A 20,693-nucleotide genomic window follows, 5' to 3' on the forward strand; every position below is an offset into this window, starting at 1 on the left:
TCACTGGCTTCAGCCTTGCTTCACCTGTCCAGTATTGCTGTGACAATCTGATATGATCACATTCGGTCCAGAATACGATGAGGGGAATGCTAAATATACCCAGTGTTTATTCCCGTCAGGCACAGTGCTCGATGAGTTTGAGTTCATTGCTAGCTTGACACTCACTGGGAAAGTTGACGCTGGTCCTCTCTTCCCTATATTTAGCAAAGACAGTATATGGAGTACGGACAATTTGATTATGATTTGTCACTGACCTGTATCTCCATCTCAAGTGGCTTTGCCTGTTCCGTGCGCCCGTGGCGACTTGCGGCTCACACTGCTATCATTCTCGTTCAGTAGTAGTGATGATGTAAGGTATATTTTGTCCCTGGGCATTCATAAGTGAGATATATATGCGTTCAAGGCACTTACTTTAATTTTACCATGTATAGAGAATGGGACAAACGGCCTCTGAATGGCTTGAAGTTTCTCATTTGAGACTAAAAAAAATTATTAAAAAAGAATGAATGGTGATCACCATGTTGGCGTGCCTCTTTTGCCACACAGTATTTGGTTCCTGGAGCTGGTAGAGCTGTTGGAGTTGTTTGCCTTAACCCTTGTGCTGCATTTGTTTTGTGCTAACAAATTTTGTGATCCCTGTCAAAGATTATCTGCCCACTAAGATTGTTTATAAGTCTCTCACATTGCATATATTATCACAAGATATTGCATTAGACCTTTTTTTTATCAAATTCTTTTTTTGTCATAAATTATGACAGGGTTTGTGCTCCTTTATACATACATATATATTTCGTCACTATGTACAGCAATTAAGCCATAAATCAGGGCCATAAATAATTTTTTGTCACACCGTGCATTATACTTACTACTGCTGTTGGTTCGTAGTTGCTGCGTGACACCCCCTAGATGATTTGTGCCGATGTGCAGCATGTCTCCGCATCGACTGGTGGGTCCCCGAAGATTACCAGAGATATCCCTGAGCGGCTGCACCCCACAGTTTCCTCGCTACAAGCAGTCAAAAACTGATCTGCAGCTGAACGCTTGGTGGTGCCACCATTTCCCACCCCAGGCTTATTGCAATGTGCTCCCTCTCCATTCAAATAAACCACAGATGGGCTCTATTTTGGGGAAGGTGGGGGCTGACCACTAAAGCCCTATAAGCCCAAATACCCACTATATTGCATCACTTCCTCCTCGGGGTGCTAAGGACCACCCCCATATCGGAGCCACTAAATGACCCCTTAACAGCAATTTTGGGGAAGAGCCCATGGAAGCGAGTCATTGATTGGCTGACCACGAGGCATGTCCGGGAGGGGGCTGGGCTGACAACAAACACACTATTTGTTAACCTTCCCACTATATTGAACAACTTGCTCACTGTTGGTCTGAGGACCCTCGGTGTATATCTGGAAGGCAGTGGGTCTGTCCAAGGACAAATTATTTGTCCACTTTGACCACATTAAAATATTTATGACTTGTAAGTGGGTGCAATAGCAATTAAGTTCTCTGGTGATATGACGGTGGTAGGTCTGATCACTGACAATGATGAAACAGCCTACAGAGAGGAGGTGCACACTCTGACATGCTGGTGGCAGGAGCACAACCCTCCTTCAATGTCAGTAAGACAGATGAGCTTGTGGTGGACTTTAGGAGAAAAGACAGAGAACACAGCCCCATCACCATCAATGGATACATTTCTATTGTATACAGTCTTCTTATTTTGTGTATACTGTATATTGTATATTATTAGGTGTATATTTTGTATTGTGTTGTGTAACAATATATGTAAACTGTGTTATGTGTAAATCAGATGTTTATTGTAATTGTCATACTGCTATGAGGCTTGGAACTGCACCCAAGTATTTCACTCACTGGTGCACTTGTGTATATGTTTGAGTGACAATAAAGGGATTTAATTTGATTTTACTTTATTGTTATTGTGCACAGTACAATACAAAGCCAATAAAATGCTATTAGCATCCAGCCATGAATGTGAATAGTAATATATTATAAAAAATACATGCAGATAAAGTGCAGTTGCAAATGAGGTAGATACATATCTATGCAATTTGTAACTCATAAATGTGAATAATATTCTTTAAAAATGACTGTCCACGAACCAAGTATTTACATCCATTAAAATAAGTTGGATGTGGGCACTTCCTACAATACTAAGCAAAAAGACAGGTGCCCACGTGCAAATTATTTGCATTGCCTGATATAGTCACTTGGTGGAAATCTTTTAATGTGTGGGATAGGTTATTTAACTGAATATCATATTTAGGTGACTGTATGACACCCCCTGAACAGCATACACCCTTCAAAACCTAAAAAATTTGACTTCACGATTCACTAAAAAATTTTGAATGGGATAAATTGTAAATGGAATCTAAATGTCTCAGCTCTGGGAAGACATTCAAATCTGAAACCTATACTCCTGTACTCATCACAGTCTCCTCTATCTAAGGTATTTCAAGTGGATTGGAGAAAGTCAACATTTCATGCAAAAAACTCCCTTTTAATTTATTTCCTCCGGTCCTCTCGAAATTCACACCATAGATACAGGAGTATGATATGTGCACAGGAGTGCAAGTTTGAAGTGTCTAAGTTGTCCCAGTCTGGAATTATGTAGATCCCACATACAATTTATCCTATGCAAAAATGTAGATGGCTTGTGGACAGTAAAACTTAGACGTTTTGAAGGGTGTATGTTGTTCAGGAGGCATCGTGTCACCTAAATGTAATTATTAATTCATAAATTGATCATGGACCTTGTCACATATTGAACATGGGATCATCCCAGATACAATCTATTTCATGGCCGACAAATAGGTGGTCTGTGTACAGTCATGTTTTAGGACATTTATTAGTATTTGTATGTGACACTATTCATGAAACCACCAGTTGAGGACTCACATATGAAATGTAACATATTTATTTAAGCATATTGTACACATTTATGAGTATAAATTGCATAGATATGTTACATTTATGTCCACAAACCATGTATTTGCATCCATTAAATAAGCTGCAGATGGGACCTTCCTTTTGGGCTTTGAATTTTTTTTTATGAAAAATTGCCACATTTATATACATATATTCAAGATTTATGGATTATTTGGGTACACTGGGGACTCCTCTTCTCTGTGGGGATTCTCTTTCACCACTTTTTGTGGCAATGTTTACTTTATTATATATATACATGTTCTGCATCACAGACACTGTAAAGTAAACTACTCGTGGCAAAAGACTTACCGTCACTTCAATAATGCACTGTATAAAATCTATAAAATGTTTTCTGGAGTACTCTGTTGAAGAGCCTGCGATTGGGAGCAACTTGGGGTTCAGTGTCTTGCTCAAGGACACTTCAGCATGTGGAGTCATGCGAGCCAGGAATCGAACCGCCAACCCTGCTATTGGCAACCGACCCACTCTACCACCTGAGCCACAGCCACCCCAATGACCCACCTCCTCCTCCTTTCTAATTAACCCCCTTACATCTCTATACTGAAATTTCTTGGAAATATATTTTTCCAGTGTTTCAACAGTAGAACGATCCAAAATTACTTTAAACAACTGTTAAACCCATTGAAGAGCCTGTATGTCTATCCCTCACAGCCTTGTTGTTATTCCCATCAAAAAACAAAGATTGGGCTGCTGTGAACAAGATCAATAAATCAAAAGCTTAGAGTGTAAAACCAGTATCGATACAAAAAGTTTATTTCCCTTCACTAATGCCATAATAGTTACAATTAACCAATGCATACACTCCTTTACTCTGGAATGTTGTGAGAGACCTCTAAATAAACAGGAAAAAATATTTATATAATTTGGAATAATGTAAAACACCCCTGTAAAATATGGTTATTTGATGCATTGAGCAAATTAGACCGGTAATACTTGAGAAATATGACCTCCCAACTTACAAATATTGAAATGCACAATTAAGTTAGTTTTCACCCATAAACACTAAGGGAAAACTTTGTTGAAACACCAGTGACAAACACATATGAAAGATTTTCCCAAAAGATAATTCCAAGATGGTGTCCAATGCACCACAACTCGTCACTAACAATATCAATCGACAAATCATAACATTAAATAATTATTTGCAATAAACTCTTCACATGAACATTCGCAATAAACACCAATGACATATATAATCAACCAGGCAATAAATAGTTAAATTAAAATTACAAGGTTTGTATAATTCATAGACCTAGCACTAATAGCACTTACCAGAACAAAAGAGAAAAATAAACAACATAATTAACTGTAAATGTCATAGAAGTGGTGTATCCGATGAAGGGGACAAGGAACTTTCAGGTAAATGCCAAATTAAAACATAATATCTAAAATGTTAAAACAATATAGAGTCAATACATATCAATTATTTAAAAAAGGAGAGGTATAGAAGATGCCTTTAGTCTGGGTTTCTTGACTATTTGAATCTTTATCAATACTGAGAATTCAAGGGACTTATTTGTCACCATCTTTGATAATGACCCAGGCATACAAAAGAACTTTGACAAAAGAACAGAGTGGTTGAACTCCTAAAGACATGAATTGTAATTTTGCAAAATATGTAGGAAATCATGACCACTCACATTAAAATGAAGACTCCAGTCATACCAGTATTCTTATAAAATCTGTTTTATTCTACATGGAAAGGGTTCACACATGGGGGCTGCCATTTTAGAATTACATGACCAGCCAGATACTACTTGTTTAATATCAGTAACCATCCTGTTATTTGACACTTTTACTCATTGATTAAATTAATTATGACTGACTGTGAATACAAAATGTCTACAATGTCCTCTGAAACTGAAAACTATTTATTTGAACTGATTCTGCATCCAAACTGCTAGGTGTCAGTGTAAGTTCAAAATCACACAAAAACAAAAGTTACTGACTACACCTTTAAGAGAGAACAGAAAATGTAGACATATTGTGATTGAATGTACGATAGGAGCAACAAGCAGAACACAAGATAATGGAGATAATCAAATTACATACACTGAAGAACTTATGCATAAACAACATGCATGCATATTGTATCTAATTCCCCAATGCAGAAATATATACGGGCATGCAAACACTGTTGTGAAAAGATGAGCAATGTGAACCTGAATGTGGCTCATCCGTGTGACATGGCCGCCAAGCTAGAAAAAACACACAATCTTTTTCAAACCTAACAAGAAGATTGGCGTATACAGAGTACTCTTGAAAATGAAATGTTGCCACCTGAAATGTCATACTGATCCAGTATTAAGAATATGATGAGCAGAGAATTGAGAACATTGATAGCAGAAAAAAACGAAATCACTAATTATCACCTAGAAATGACAAATGTTCCCCAAGAGAAAGCAGAGGACTTGTATATGTCGAGTAAGTAAACCAAGTGACGTATAATCCAAATATAACACGACTGTTTGCTTAAAAAGTAAAGGCATAGGCACATGTGAATCATGATTTTTCGCTCACGAGTAACAAGCGATGAACAACAGCTGCAGAGTTTATAAAGCAGATGCTGGATTATGATTGGATGAGATGCCTGAATTGAATGAATGGTGTAATGCTATGCTACGCTTCCATATCTAAAATGCAATGGTTAGTCTGTGCAGCCAATATCATTAAATTATAAACTTTATGAATCATGATGTGGTCATACTTTATGTGATAATAAAACCACAAAAAGCTGATGTAAAATGTATGTAAACAAATGTGCATGGCTATTTACAATTAATAGCCATGATTTGTGTGAGTAAATGGGTGATGCTCTCTTGATGTTCATGAGCCGGGCTCATGGATAAGCTCAGAGTGACTAAGAATATTTGTGTATTTATGATGGTTTTGTGTCATACTTTCGTTTAGTCATCTAATATGTCAAATCTAACACAACAGCTGAAATTTATTTTAAACAGTGGGAAATAATACAATAATCCTCAATAATAATTCAGCATTACTAAAATAATCGACTGGGTAAACAGATAACATGTTTTAATAAATATTTTATAACGCCACTCTTGAATTCACCAAGACGGGATACAGGCACGACATCTGTAACACGACACAAATTAACCATAGTACACACGACCAGTGTTGCCAGATTCATGTGACATTTTCCAGCCCAATGCTCAAATGATTGCTCAAAACAAAAACACCCAAATAGTGTATATGTAAATTAAATGCACATTAACCATAATACTACTGCACTGCCTTTGCAACCTTGATAACAAATTGCCATTCAGTAGGCCTATTTTTGAATAATATGTCATATAAAGGTTATATATAACCTGTCCTACCTTTTTTACGCTGTTATGGCTCATTCCAAACTACAAGAAAACTGTAAATCATTGTAGTCATATATTTTATTTCTATATGACATTATAGGCTACATTGGTTAATAATTTTCATCTAAGCATCCTTTATTCTTGCTCAATAGAGTTACAACGTAGTGTGCAGGGATGTCGTTGGTAAACCCTTTGCCTTGGAAGATAACATAGTAGTAAAATAAAACATTTTGCAAACAGCATATAAAGTACCAGGTTGGATGTGGTAAGTAGGTTATTATCATAATGTCTCTGAAAACAAACAAACAAACAAATGGACTGCATAGTATGAATTACCTATTATTTCAAATGTATTTATCTTTCTTTCAGTCTGGACACATATCTAACACATTTGGAGGCACAGTAATAAAAATAATATTTTTTAACCTGAGGCCTATATTTGACTTCATTCACTTTATTCTGCTTAAGCCTGCCAGCTGTTTTGCTGTGACCTTATTCTTTTGTGCAGGCCAGGTGCTCTCTTGACTTAATAATAAGCAGGGCAATCTCTTTCTCTCTTTCTGAGTCTTTTTTCCTCCAGCTATACATTATTCATCTTTTATATCCACTCGGCAGGACTAATCTGGCCTGCTGTGATGATTGTATATTATAATGCACAAAAATGACCATATTTTGTTCTTTTAGGATATTAAAGCCATTACATTTACATTTAGTCATTTAGCAGATGCTTTTATCCAAAGTGACTTACAAATGAGACACATAGCAAGCAATTCTTCATACAAAGTTTAACAACATCTGCAGTATATGACTGCCAAGTTCTTAAAGTGGCTGGAGTGGTAAAGATGCTAGCACAGAAGAAAGAGACACTGAAAGGATGAAAAAAGATCTTTGGAGAGCAATATAATTATAGGCTAAGTAATCAAAAAGAGAGTCCTCTATGCATTTAGATCTGATAGGGTGACATTTTAAGATGGTTGATCTGCTTTATATATAGAAATTTGGATTTTGCATGAAAGAAAGTTTCTGTAGCCCAATAAGTAGATAGTGTTCAGTCATGGGTTATATTCCCAGGGAACACTGGTGGAATGGAATATTAGTTAACTAATATTACTTACATCCTACTTCCTGTACAACAGTAGTGCAAAGTATAGAATATTTTTCTTGAAAAGTATTATATAGAATAGCATGGACTTAGCATGGAATAGTGTGACCCAGGAGAAAGCATTTGAGGTTTCTAAAAGTGCTGATGCTGCAATATGCATTTAGCCTTAGCAGAGACAATGGTATAATGATACGAGAAAGGACTGGGGAGCACAGCTAAGTTAAAGATTAAAACAGTCAATAATCAAAGTGACCATATTATGCTCAGATTGTTATATTTGATTTACTCCAAATGTACACTTTTATAATAAATGTATTTAAAAGGTTATTTTTTAAAAATGGACTAAAAGCCATGTTTCCACCATTAAAAGGAAGTTAGAGGCTCTGTGAAATAATGGTTGCAGACAAAATCCATTGGCATTTTAAGGGGGTGTAGACATGAGGTAATGCTAGATAACAACTGTATAAAAAAATGAGGGTTTTGACCAAGAGAGTCAGATCTTAGCTGACATCTCGTTGGTTTGCTCAATAAACTCCCTTTGACACCTGGAACTCCTGACATAGAGAGTTTTTTTACTGAGAGGGAAGAAAAGTTTTCAATGCTCCACAACAAAAGCATGAAAAGGAAATGCAGTAAATATTAACATCTATAAAGGCAGCCTTCATGTATTCAATGTGGAACTAAGCACAGCTAGACAGATCTTCTTTTTAACCCTTTCCTGCCTGATCCCAAAATTCCGAAAATTCCATTCTGTTCCAGAATATGATATTCATGTCAAAATTCATAATATATTCATATACAGTACCATATTGAAGAGAAGAATATTTGAAGAGGCTTTCAAATTATATAAATATATGTTTGATTATTTAAGGCTAATCTTCCTTTATCAATAAGATTTCAAACAGCAATTTTTACAAGAATCTTCTCCGGCCACCATATTTCATCAGGCAACTGCAATTTCAAGCATTTTAATTGCAAGCTAGAGGGAAACTTAGAATGTATGAAATATACATAATTTTGAGGGAAATGTAGAATAGCAGACAGATTAGAAATCTAATCTATTGTTTAAAAGTTATGACCATTCAAGTGAATAGTGGGAAAACTGAATAAAACTAATATTTCACATGACCACTCCTCAAACACTCCTTTTGAGCACCTGTAATAATAAATTGAGATTGCATCTGAAACTTTAGGACACAAATACTGAAATATACATTTTAGGTGTTCAATAAAACACACACTTTAATTTGAACAATAGAATTACACAGCAAAACATACAAAATCAAACTTTCGAACTATCTAAAGTAAATACATTTTTAATAAAGAGTGCAGGAACAGAATATATATGAATTCATAAATACTCAACAACTGCAATACCTGTGGAGAGAAGAGAGGGAGAAAAGAGGGGAGGATGACAACACCAGTAAACACAGCCCAACCTAGGCCTCTTCGCAAAACTGTGTCAAGTGTGCCAAGACTGAAAACAGTTCCTATCGAGAACCAAGCAAGTCTTTTGCCATTACATCCCTGAGTGAGTTTTATTTTCAGGCCTACATTTCAAATAGCATAGCCAACATTTCTTAGAGGACTCTTCAAATATAGGGACATGGGCTGTGTGGAGTGATGCAATGGAGGGACTACAGGCTTTAGTGTATATGCAAAGGGAAATCTCCCCTCTGTCTACGCCCAGGCAAATGGAGGATGATGATGATCGTGATACATTTATTATTCATGCCCAGTAACCCCTTAATCAATCATATTTGATTTTAGCTTATATTGTCATGAGTATCTGGCAGTTTTCATAAATAAAGTCGGTGCTTGGACGACGAAGATATTGAGACAGGAACCATGGGAATAATTGTTCCCAAATTTGAACACTCTGGCTGGTAAGGGTTAAACATTATAAACAGCAACATAAACAACACCCACACTCTTTCTGCTACTGTTGAGAGAATATCAAACCCCTTTCAGGTTCCCTATGAAATGCTCTCTGACAGCAAATGCAACAAGTTTGCATTTTTTTCAGGAACAAAATTAATGACATTAGAATGGTGATCAGCTTGTCGTCATGTTGCACTGAGGTCAGAAAGACCCCACCACAACAACTTCAGAATTTAGTCTGATTTTAAGGCAAGTGATGGCAAACCCATTGACATGCTGTCTTGACACACTCCCTAAATCCTTTTTCCAAAAATTGTTTAACTCTCTGGAAACAGATCTCTTAGAAATGGAAAATTCCTCCTTTTACACAGTCCTTGAAAACTCCATGGCCTTGGACCTAAATACTGTACATTGCAGATATGCTTAATGAATATAAACTTCTCAGATCATTAAGATCAAGTCAGTTAGAAATACCAAGGGTTCACTCAAAACACGGAGAGACACCGTTTAGCTACTATGCCACCCTCAGCTGTAACAAGCTTCCAGAAGAGGTCAGATGTGCTATTTTTAAGTCCAAACTGAAAACACATATTTTAAGCTGTGCATTTACTGATACTGTCTGAGCACTGTGCTGCACTTGATTGCAATGCATCATTTTATTTATGTATTCTTTTTATTAATTTAAATACTTTTTAAAATCAAAATGTAATTTATTTTAATAGTTTTAATTCTTATCTTTTATTTCTTGTTCTTGATTTTGTATTTTCTTTATAATCTCTATGTAAAGCTTTTTTTTTATTGCAATTAAGTATGAAATGTGCTATATACTGTATAAACTTGCCTTACCTTGCTTAATTCTACGCAATGTACCACCTACTATTTACAGGACGCATCCTTCCAAATTAGACGAAGCCTTTGATGGCAAATCAATGCCAATAATCTGTTCGCGTTAGTGATGCTCGTAAATGCGAAAGATTATTGCCACGCGAGGAAAAGGGAAGAACTCCCTTAGTCAAGTCAAGTCAAGTCAAGTGGTTTTTATTGTTGTTTCAACCATATACAGTTAGTACAGTACACAGCAAAACGAGACAACGTTCCTCCAGGACCATGGTGCTACATAAAAACAACAAAGGACCAACATAGGACCACGTGAGACTACACAACGAAATAAAATACCTATATAAACTACCTATATATACCTATATAAAGTGCACGTGCAAACATGTGCAAAAAGTACAGGACAGTACAACAAATTACTGACAATGAACAGGACAATAGACAGTGCAGCGCCGACCAGTACTCAGTAGTGCAAAAAGATGACAGTTTCTAAAAATGTAAACATAACATACTATGAGATAATGTTCTATGCACATAGCAGTTATTGATGTAGCAGACAGTTATAAAGTGACAGTAATTAAAGTGCAACTCAGGACACGTGTGTGTCAAACCAGTCTCTGAGTATTGAGGAGTCTGATGGCTTGGGGGAAGAAGCCATCAGACTCCTCATGAACTACTAGTATGGTAGTTCATACTAAGGCAAGCTACTAGTCTTAGAATAACGCGATAGTTTTAACACGTGTACATCTAAATGTATTTTGCCGTATTTTGCGGCATCCTAAGCAACCATACAGCCGTTAAATACTCAGTAGTAATTTCAATTGAAATTGTTTAAATGCCGTAAATAATAGCGAAATTCGTTTTTATCTCTATTTTTTTAAATAAAGAATTTCTTGATTTAGAATGTTTTAAATATAGTGAGCTAGAGAATTGCTGCTTTTTACCCCATTAATTTATCGGTAACACTTTAGAATACTGTATCTTACTTAATGCATAACTAATAAGGAATTACTGCAGAACTAATAGGTACTTCTTCATTAACACTTAAGTCTCTACTATTAACTACTAAGGAAGATGTGTTAACTAATCAGTATGTAATAGCATTTTATAGTTGTGTTAAGTAACAATTAGCTAACTATTGAATACAGTCATGCCTCCTGATGAACTACTTTTAATTATCTACTAATTCAGCTTCAGGAGAAATAACTATTGAGTAACTATTAATGAACAGTCGATTAATTACAATTACAATAATATCATAACAATTAGCCATTACAATATTCAGGTTGTGGCCCTTTCTTCCTTATTTCTAATGTTATTATTGCTATGGAAATGCAATACGGATTTCGTGGAATTACTACACTCCCGAAATGAGTAATTACAGCGAATTTAGTAGTTTTGGCCTGTATGGTCAACTGCTAAAGTATTCAGTATTCTAATGTGAAAATACAGGGAACCCATGATTATTTAATACAGAATTACAGATAATCATTCATTAATGGGGTTCCCTGTATTTTCACTTTAGAATACTGTTCCAGGTTGTAAGTATTTCCCTCATAATTATGTGGTAATTCTTTATTAATTACTCAGGGGTTCCCTGTATGTTCCCTTCCCCTCAGTCATTGCCTTACATACAGGAATAATTTACCCAAATGTAATGTGATATGTGCTGAGGAAAACAAGAGACACACACACTATACTGTATATAAATCATAAACCTACCTGAGATAGTTTGGCTAGTCACTTATAGTGGGCATGGGGTTCCATTCCGTTGTTGATTTCTGGTTACAGACCACACTCACAAAGCAATTGACCATACAGGCCAAAACTACTAAATTCACTGTGACTCATTTTGGGAGTGTAGTAATTCCACGAAATGCGTATTGCATTTCCATAGTAATAATAACATTAGAAGTAAGGAAGAAGAAAGGGCCACAACCTGAATATTGTAATTGCTAATTATGATATTAATTTAATTGTAATTAATCGACTGTTCATTAGTAGTTACTCAATAGTTATTTCTCCTGAAGCTGAATTAGATAATTAAAAGTAGTTCATCAGGAGGCATGACTGAATTCAAAAGTTATTGATTAGCTAAGTTTTACTATAAAATGCTATTACATACTGATTAGTTAACACATCTTCCTTAGTAGTTAATAGTAGTGACTTAAGTGTGAATGAAGAATGACCTATTAGTTCTGCAGTAATTCCTTATTAGTTATGCATTAAGTAAGATACAGTATTCTAAAGTGTTACCAATTTATCATAATGGACCAGTGTTTTTCTTCTCTATTTTTCTGAGGTGACATTTTGAACAGTATAGGCCCTACAGAGGAAATTATAATAGCATTATTCAAATAATGGGTTATCACTTATTAATAATCACTTAATGGGTTATTATTAGGTAATGCATTAATCTTATTAATGATTGTTATTGATACCATCAGTACTGTTTGTGGTTGGATGAGGACACTATTCTGTTTCTCCCTAGCCCCGCCCCCGTCCAAACGACAAGGAAGCGCGTGTTCCCAAAAAGCTCACTCCTGAGATGCTGTGGTTGTACCACTGAGGCTCTACGGAGAGCGCTAAGGCTCAAACTCTAGTTTTTAACAAGCTTTATCTGTAGTATGTTGTTCCCTTAAAAAGCTACACATTGATGCTGTGCGCTTTGGGAACATCTTTAGGAGTGACCAGCTGTGAATATGTGGATGCGCCGGTTCATGGGCTACAAATAGATTCGTCACAGGAGCATCATCAGGTCTTTTGTCTTCAGACTATTCTGTGTGTGTTGTGCTTCTCAACCCTGTCAAAAATGTTCTATTTTCCTCTGTTAGGAGTTAGAATTTGTTAGGCAGTGCGCAGAAACCTTTCTCTTTCAAAAAAGCAAAAATGACTGATAATCAAAGCAAGCGGTGTGTCATCGGCGAACTTGATGATGTGGTTCGAGCTGTGCATTGCTGCACAGTCGTGAGTCAGCAGAGTGAAAAGCAGTGGACTGAGCACACAGCCCTGGGGGGCTCCAGTGCTCAGTGTGGTGGTGGTGGAGATGCTGTTCCCGATCCGGACTGACTGAGGTCTCCCAGTCAGGAAGTCCAGGATCTAGTTGCAGAGGGAGGTGTCCAGGCCCAGTAGGTTCAGCTTTCCAATCAGGTGCTGGGGAATGATTGTGTTGAATGCTGAGCTGAAATCTATGAACAGCATTCGAACGTATGAATCCTTATTGTCTAGGTGGGTGAGGGCCAGATGGAGGGTTGTGGTGATGGCATCGTCCGTTGAACGGTTTGGACGATACACAAACTGCAGTGGGTCTAGTGAGGAGGGCAGCTGGGTCTTAATGTGCCTCATGACGAGTCTCTCGAAGCACTTCATGATGATGGGTGTAAGTGCAACGGGATGGTAGTCGTTGAGGCAGGACACTGAAGACTTCTTTGGCATGGGGATGATGGTGGTGGCCTTGAAGCACGTTGGAACGACGGCGCTGCTCAGAGAGATGTTGAAGATGTTGGTAAGAACATCTGCTAGCTGGTCTGCACCTCCTCTGAGCACTCTGCCAGGAATGTTGTCTGGTCCAGCAGCCTTCCGTGGGTTGACTCTACGTAGAGTTTTCCTCACATCTGCCGTGGTAAGACAGAGCACCTGGTCGTTGGGAGGAGGGGTGGTCTTCTTCGCCACCACGTCATTCTGCACTTCAAACCGAGCGTAGAAGTCGTTCAGCGCATCTGGAAGGGAGGCATCTTTGTCACAGGCAACTGATGTTGTCCTGTAGTTGGTGATGGCCTGGATGCCCTGTCACATGCGCCGCGTGTGAGCACAAATACACAAACGTAAGGGGTCCAGACATCCGCAGTGTGGTGGCGTGAGTATTCTCGTTTCCAAAGCGCTAAATCAGCACAGCATCAAAGTGTAGCTTTTGATAGGGAACGTCTCGGCTTTCTTAACTGTAACCCCTGTTCCCTGAAAAAGCGGAACAAGATGCTGCGCTTCACTGCCGCACTGAGGATGCCCCAGGACTCCTCTTCAGACAATGCGCCTGTGGCGCATCTATTTATAGCCCCTGTACCGGCACATCCTGATGATGTCACAAGCGGAGGCTATAAATTCTAGTCAATTTCATTGACGTGTTGCACACATATTCACAGATGGTCACTCCTAAAGACGTTCCCAAAGCACTTAAATCAGTGCAGCATCTCGTTCCACTTTTTCAGGGAACAGGGGTTGCAGTTAAGTAAAACGAGACGTATTCTAGAAGTGAAATGCAAATTTCATAACTGTCTAGTTATATTTTAGAAATATTTCAACAAGAACTTATGTTTGTTGCATTTTTTATGTCTTTATGAACACAACCACCTACTGTTACATCTAATCAATAAATAATATTTGTGAGAGTTTTTTTTTAATATTGTAGACTTTTGTAATAAATGCGTGCTCAAACACATAACTGTGATTTTATAGGCTAACTGTTCTTACATATTTCTCTTTTTTTCTCCTAAGCCAACCGTTTTTTTATAAATGCAATTGCGTGATTTGACCACAAGAGAGCGACGTTGTCCACTTTAGTTCAGCTGTTTACAGTACACTAAATCTGATGGTTTTCTGTCCCAGCAAGTACACTTTCACCGCAATTTACAGAGAAAAGTTAAAAATAAATTGTAGATACAAAAAATGTTATATAAAAAAAACGTTAAACAAGTTTTTAGGTTTTAGTTTTGCTTTAAAACCACCCCCATTATAGGAGGGAGAACATATTCTGACAGCTGGGAATGTTTTTGTCAGATACTGTTCCCCCTGTGTTCAATAAGAAAGAAAGCTCATACATGTGTCAAATTTATACTGCTGACTTGTTTCTCCAAAACAGAAAAGTCCTGTTTTTTGTAGCCTGCTATCACTTAATTTGTCCATTATAGCAAGGGGAACGCATTCTGACAGCTGGTAATGGTAAATCAGATACTGTTCCCCTTGTGCTCAATAAGAAAGAAAGCTCACACAAGTATTACATGAAATACTTTAATAACATAAAACAAAAGCTAAATATTTAAATATGGGAATTAAAGAAATATTACAAATAATATAATTGATAAAGTTTAATGTTTTTTACATACTTGTAATTATGAGATTGATATTGTTTGTTTTTCAGTATTTGAATGTTTGGTTTGACTGATTTGTCCATATATATATATATATATATATATATATATATATATATATATATATATATATATATAAAATAGTGAAGTCAATTGGTTTTTATTGTCATTCAACCTATACAGTTAGTACAGTACACAGCTGAAACAGGACAAAGTTCCTCCAGGACCATGGTGCTACATAAATCAACATAGGACAAACACAGATCCACATGAAGACTAAATAACATTTCTACATAAAATGCACATGCAAACGTGTGCAAAAATGTATGCGACAGTACAATAAATTACTATATATATATATATATATATATATAGGACAAATCAGTCAAAGCAAACATTCAAATTATGAAAAACAAACAATATCAATCTCATAATTACAAGTATGTAAAAAACATTAAACTTTATCAATTTGTGGTCTGTTATTTCCTTCCTTACGTCACATTGAGATTCAGCATACTGCATGCAGAAATGTCTCTGTCTTTGGCCTTCATACACACATATGGTGGAACCACCTTCCGCAGGCATCACAGGATATCTGTAGAGCAATTACAATTTAACAATTGAGTTGTAATGTAAACATCAATGATAATTCCTTCACCGGTATTAGCTTGAAAAATATAGTGTTTTTTAAGCCAGTGCTTCGGCGCTTGCCGCTTGGGTACTATTTACTTTCAGCCAATGAAGAAAATGTAAAAAAAAAAAAAGAAAAAAGAAAAGAGGACTGTAGACAAATGTATTATATCTAAGAGAATATGTATGCTACTGTAGATAGGTGACGAACAACATATACGTTCATCATGTGCTTGTGAGGTCAGCACACCTAATCATTTCTTATGAAGAGCTCATTGATTGTATCAACCGAACACCCCAATTAAGACCCAGTTTCAGTATTTGCATAGGAGAACCCTAAACGAGACATTGGGCAATTTGAAAAACTGGAGAAGCAGAACGCACCATTAACTCTATCTCTTGTCCTTCAAAGTAAATGGATCCAGACATTTACCACAAACATTTTAATGATCTGTCATATGGTAGCTTCCATTAAGGTGCAACAAAATCAGAGAAATATGTCATTCGAAGAAGGGCTTCTGATTTCATACTTGATAGTAATTGAAAAGACATCAAAGTTCTTGTTATAATCCAAAAATTCTACCTCCATGAACATAATAATATAGGATTTTGTTTAAACTATTACAGTGGTTAGGGTCAACGGCATGATTATTTTGGAGGCTGCATTTATATTTATACATTTGTTTATCATTTAGGCAACTCCAAAGTTGATCTAAAATTAACAGCTATGTAAGCTTTGAATTATTACATAAACATTTGCAAACATTTGCAGTATAATGCAATTTATAGATCATAGCTCGTTTTAATCTACAATCTATCTAAAACCTATTTATAACCTGCAAGTAAAGTACTTACTTTTTTCTACATTCTAGCAGAAGGAACATTGTATTATAAGAGAGGGAAGAATCAAGAAAAGAGAAAAGTTGTCTATGACAAAGAAGAAGCCAACCAACTTTTAAAAGAATGCCATGCAAGTCCCATTTGGAGCCCACTGCGGTATTGTGTAAATGATGGACACAGTGTGCAAAAGGTTTTACTGGCTTTGTATCTGATTTTACTGGCCTTGTATCTGATCTGATAAGTGGGTGAGTATATTTTTTTATTTATCTAAAGAGAAAATTAATTCTATTTATAATAATTTCATTGAACACAGGGGGAACAGTACCTGACAGTAATGTTCTCAGGTGCCAGAAACGTTCCCCCTGCTATGATGGACACATTTTGTGATGAGGCAGGCGAGGAATAAGGATCTTAGATACTCATTCCTCGTCAGCCTCGTCACAGAAAGACTGACTGATGGATCTAGCAGCTGTCAGAATTTTGCTTCTGAAGCAAGGGAACCGTCCAGTTGAGGATCACGTCCATGAGTTTTTAGAGCTAGCGAATTTAGTGCACTATCCAGAGTGCTCTGTGGTGGGTTTTCTTCCAGACCGGTCTGAATAGTGCAGTGAAGGAACTGATGCCTCCGGCTGATCCTCACTGGATGCTCTGTGAATATGTGAAGATGGCTTTGGGACTTTGCAGATCCCATTACACAGTGGATTATGGTGGGATCCCTGGGCCAAAAACTGCATCTTCTACTCCCTCGTCCAAGACTTTCAGGGCTCCTTGCTCCACGCCTGCCACGGCCAATGAGCCAGCTACCACGGCCAACGAGCCAGAGCCTATGCCTGTGGCCTCGTCCACTCCTGTATGCTCCCAGCTGTATGGAAAAGGAGAAGGAAAAAGACACATTTTCCCCAGTTGCGGCCAGTGTTTACGACCACGGAGATTGTTCCCAAGTCTCTGCCAGTGTTCACGACCACAGAGTTCATTCCCCAGTCATCCAGGACTCTTAGCATTGAGCCTTCCATGGCTCCCCCCCTCGAGCCAAGACCAGCCCCGCCTTCCATGGCTCCAGCCCTCGAGCCTCTCCCGGCTCAACCTTCCATGGCTCTGATCCTCGAGCCTCTCCAGGCTCCGCCCGCAGAAACTCTATCAGCAGTGGCTCCACCCGGAGAGACTCTTCCAGCATCGGCTCCGCCCGCAGAGACTCTTCCTCCAGCAGCTCTGCCCACCCCTCCTCCAGCAGCTCCACTGTCTGACCCAGACTGCCTCCCAGGCCTCCTGACCCTGTCTCGGCCCTGCGGCCACCTCCTGACCCTGTCTCGGCCCTCATCCCTGCCTCCCAGGGACTCCTGTTCCAGCGGCTCTACCCACCCCTCCTCCTGTGGCTCCGCCGCCTGATCCAGTCCTGTGGCCACCTCCCAGGCCTCCTGACCCTATCTCGGCCCTGTGGCTGCCTCCCAGGCCTCCTGACTCTGTCTCAGATTAATTACTGGCGGGGGCCTGGCAAACTGAATTGCGTAAACGAGTCAGATGGTCCGGGCCAGCCAGCGAGACGGGTTGGGAAGTGAAAGCCACGCATCCAATCGCCGTGCTAGGGGCACCAAAGGGACGGTTATTTTTGATGTACCCGGCGGGGCTTTGCAGCGGGGTGGAGCAGGTAGTACGCTGTCAGGAGGTGTGGACGCTTCCCGAGGCTCTGGTGCTGAGAAAAGACTCAAAGCACTTACCTTGCTCCGGATATCCGGCAGGGGGCGGGTTGGTGACTGAGGAGGAGGTCCTGTAGTGGCGTCCTCTGGACTTGTCAGAACAGTTTTTTTTGGGTACCGCAGCCCCGGTTAAGGGGAGCGGCAAAAGAAAAGTTTTTAAAGGAAAATTCTACTCCTGGCCCTCCACCGGGGAACGGAGAGGTCTTACCATCTCCGGAGATAATGTCTTGGGCTCTGGGTCATCTGTCTCAGGAGCGCCTGGGAGCCTTCCGGGTCCTCGAGGGGGTCTGTGAGACGAGGGGCGTCTGCTTCCTGCGGAGCGCTCGACGTGTGGGCTGAGAGCTGGGCCCAGGTTGAGGCGGAGCAGCTTGTCGTTTCCTCGCAGAGGGACACCCTCGGCAAGCAGACGGGGCAGGGCCCGAGGCGGCAGGTTTGCGGCGGGGCAGGATATGTGATATCGCCTCTGTCTGTTTTTTCACCGCGGAGAACTGCGGTGTCACCGAAGAGACCGAACTGGGAGACTGGGGCGTCGAGAAAGCGAAGCTTGTTGGTCTCACGCATCTCGACCAGGTTCAGCCATAGGTGTCGTTCCTGGACCATGAGGGTGGCCGTCGCCTGCCCGAGTGACTGCGCCGTGACCTTCGTGGCTCTGAGGGCGAGGTCGGTCGCGGAGTGCAGTTCCTGCAGCACGTCGGGATCAGGGCTACCCACATGCAGTTCTTTGAGCGCCTTGGCCTTGTGGACTTGCAGGAGGGCCATGGCATGCAGGGCGGAAGCGGCAGTTCCAACGGCGCTGTAGGCCTTCGCTGTCAGCGAGGATGTTGTCCTACAGGCCTTGGAAGGGAGTACAGGGCGACCGTGCCAGGTGGTAGGGTTTCCGGGGCATAGATGGAGCGCAACAGCCCTATCCACCGGGGGGATCGTTGTGTACCCGTGGGCTGCTCCGCCGTCGAGGGTAGCGAGAGCGGATGAGCGTGTGGCTTTTTGATGTCGTGTGGTGAACGGTGCCCTCCACAGCGACGTCAGCTCATCGTGCACTTCCGGGAAAAACTGGACCGTGGGGGCGCGGCTGTGAGTGGCGTCGGGACTCCAGGAACCAGTCATCCAACCGCAATGGCTGTGGGGAGGATGGGGGATTCCAGTCCAAGCCCACGCTGGTGGCAGCCCAAAGGAGTCATCCGCGTCAGACACCGCGCTCTCCGATGCAGCGGCGAGCTCATCAACCTCTAGCTCTAGAGGATAGGCAAGCTGGCTATGAGGCGAGCTGCTGTTGCCTCAAGCACGGACGAGAGTCAACGAGTGGGTGGTCCAAGGGGGGGTACCCGACGGAGCCGCACCCGCTGCCATCCCCCAATTGCTTCCAGCGCCACTCGCATCATCCTCAATCCCGTGGGAAGAAGGAGCAATGCGAGGGGCGGCTGGAGTGGCTTGCTTACGGTTGTAAGCGAGCCGCGACCGCAACGTTGTCATCGTCATGTTCTCGCAGTGAGAACATGAACCATCCACAAACGCAGCCTCGGTGTGATCGCTGCCCAGACACACGAGACAATGCCTGTGGCCGTCTGAAGCGGAGAGCACTCTAACGCATCCAGGAACTACACAGGGGCGGAAAGGCATCTTTACAAAGACGCGTCCTGAAAAGGACGTTCAACGCCGCTGTGTATTTGCTCTTTTAGAGAAAATCACTCTTTTAAAGAAAATCACTCTTTTAAAACTCATCTGCGTTTTTTATACTGCGCTGTCGAAGCGCCCAGGGGCAATATGCACTGCCGTGCAAGGAGAAGAATCGCCGCTGTAATGCACCCTCAATCCAACAGCCTCACCTTTATACCCGTATGTCCGGGGGCGGGGTATGCAAATACTGACTGCCAACTTCTCATTGGCCTTTTTTCAATGGATCAGAGGCATATTCGGCACTCAAGAGAGACCCCTAGTGTTGCTTCTCCGACACAACGTGGAGAGAGCGACAGACGGGGAACTCTCCCATCCAAACTGTGCTGCATGTTGTATCGAAGTCTGCTTCCCCGTCGGATTCTGTTTCCCTCTAGACTACCCCCGTCCAAACGACAAAGGAAGCATGCATTCCCAAAAAGCTTGCCACCAAGATGCTGTGCTTGTACCACTGAGGTTCTATATAGAGGCTCAAAATGAGAGTTTTTAATGAGCTTTATCTGTAGCTTTTTTTTTTTAGAAATGCAATTGCAGAATTTGGCCACAAGAGAGCTCCGTTGTCCACTTTAGTTCAGCTGTTCACAGTAATCTGATGGTTTTCTGTCCCAATAAGTACACTTTCACTGCAATTTACTGAGACAAGGTCAAAAGAAATTGT

Source organism: Xyrauchen texanus, chromosome 33, assembly GCF_025860055.1.
Source record: "Xyrauchen texanus isolate HMW12.3.18 chromosome 33, RBS_HiC_50CHRs, whole genome shotgun sequence".
NCBI lineage: Eukaryota > Metazoa > Chordata > Actinopteri > Cypriniformes > Catostomidae > Xyrauchen > Xyrauchen texanus.